The sequence below is a fragment of the Paramisgurnus dabryanus genome, chromosome 22 (genome assembly GCF_030506205.2).
Source record: "Paramisgurnus dabryanus chromosome 22, PD_genome_1.1, whole genome shotgun sequence".
NCBI lineage: Eukaryota > Metazoa > Chordata > Actinopteri > Cypriniformes > Cobitidae > Paramisgurnus > Paramisgurnus dabryanus.
In genome coordinates this window covers 22,664,533-22,666,646 of record NC_133358.1, presented here as the reverse complement: position 1 = coordinate 22,666,646, position 2,114 = coordinate 22,664,533, and positions in this window count along the sequence as shown.

Here is a 2,114-nt window from a genome sequence, read left to right as displayed (position 1 = left end):
GATTCACTGAAAAAACATGTTAGTCATAGTTGAATGTTGTGTTTTTTCTTCTGTTTAAACAATCATTTGGTGTCCAAAATTATAAATTCATTCGTTTACTAAGCTTTTCATGGACAGTGCCTAGACAAATAGTGCTCACTTTTGTCAATAAGGCACATATATAATAAGCCTCATACTGCATGCAAATAAATGTGTTTGTGCTGAAAAACTGATAATAACCCGCCGTGCATTGTCATTTCTGCATATTTAGCATGTTTAAACTGGATTGTGTGTTTTGGAAATAAGACATAGGTTGTTTGTTCAGTTAATTCGCAACAGGATGCCACTGCATGAAGATGTCAGTGCCATTGACTAAAATATATGATAGATTTTCATGCAAAACACAAACTCTTCTTGTGAGGGCTACTCATGTCATGTCAGCTCATATCAAATCATGTCATGGACAAGTGAAGAATGCCTTGTCAGACCCAGCAAATTGCAATGGCAGAAGTGTCAGATTCAAGGATAAAAGGCAGGGATCCAGCACTGTCTGTGACAGGTACTGTGAATGAGACAAGGTGAACCAGAGAGGGACAGGTGCAATGGAGCATGCCATTCTTGACAGTATATCTATGCCTCCACATCATTTCAAGGTGATACAACAACTCAGATTTGAAAAGGCAAGTAATAAAGAGTGTAAGGAAGTTTGATCTTGGCATTGATACAGATTTTATTGTTTTAGTGTGCATTGAAAGGTGAATTAAAAATTAAGCATTTACCCCAGAACAGGTAGCAAGGTTGCAGGTCACAGAGTTGCTTTTAAATTTAATCTCAAATAAGCTCACTGATCATTAAGTATAAGCTGTCTAGTTTGGAAATACAAATGTTGGCACCATTTAAAATACTGACAAAATACTTTTTGTAATATAAAATGAACTGGGTTGTAACATGGTTGAAGGGGACATTTCACCAGACTTTTTAAATCTTTGGTGTCCCCAGAGTACGTATTTGAAGTTCTAGCTCAAAATAATATATCGAAAAATAATAGTCAAAAAATATATAATATATAAAAAATATTGTATATTTATTATAGCATGTTAAAATTGCCACTTTGTAGATGTGAGCAAAAATGTGCCGTTTTGGGTGCGCCCTGTTAAATGGGAATGTGCAGATAGTGCAGATTAAGGGGTGGTATTATTCCCTTCTGACATCACAAGGGGAGCCAAATTCTATTTTTTTACATGTTTGCACTGAATGGTTTAGCAAAACTAAGTTACTGGGTTAATCTTTTTCACATTTTCTAGATTGATAGAAGAACTAGGGACCCAATTATAGCACTTAAACATGGAAAAAGTCAGATTTTCATGATATATCCCCATTAAACACATGTAGTCGAAAAAATGATCCCTTGCTCTCACCGTGGAGTTGAACTTTAAAAAAGTACTTTTCCCTAAAAGAGTTTATATTAGCACCTCAGAGATCACTGTCAAAAATTAAGGTACAAAAGCTGTCCCTTTATAAAAGGTCCTAATATAGGTCCCATTTGGGAACAAATATGTGCTTTTTAGGTACCAATACATATTTTTGAACTATCAATATGTACCTGAAGTACTAATATGCACTCTTTGGGTACAAAGGTGTACCTTTTTATAAGGGTACTGTCCCAGTGACAGCTTGTGTACCTTATTTATTCTTTTTTTTTTTTGAGAGTCTACATCATTTTACCAAATCTATACATATATGTACCTAAATGGTATTGGGACCTTTACTGTGTTGTCCCAGTGACAGCTTGAAACCATTCAAAAACAAATTATTAATTTGAAATATTTATTTATTTAATTACTTACTTTAATTTAGCATAATTACAAATATCTGTTACAATCAATCAATTGCATATTAAAGCTGCAGTGTCATGATGGTAGTATGTTTATAATTCTATGCTGATTTATAATCATTGATTATGTATGTCTTTTTTGAGGTTCAGCTTCAATAATTAATTAATTTAGCACATTTAAATGCAACTTTGTTGCCCAAAGTGTTGCACAATGACAAAAAATGAATCTAATACACAGACAAAACTTGCATGCAAATAGAAACAATTATAAAAGTGTTCCTTTATCAAAATAAAAATCCCC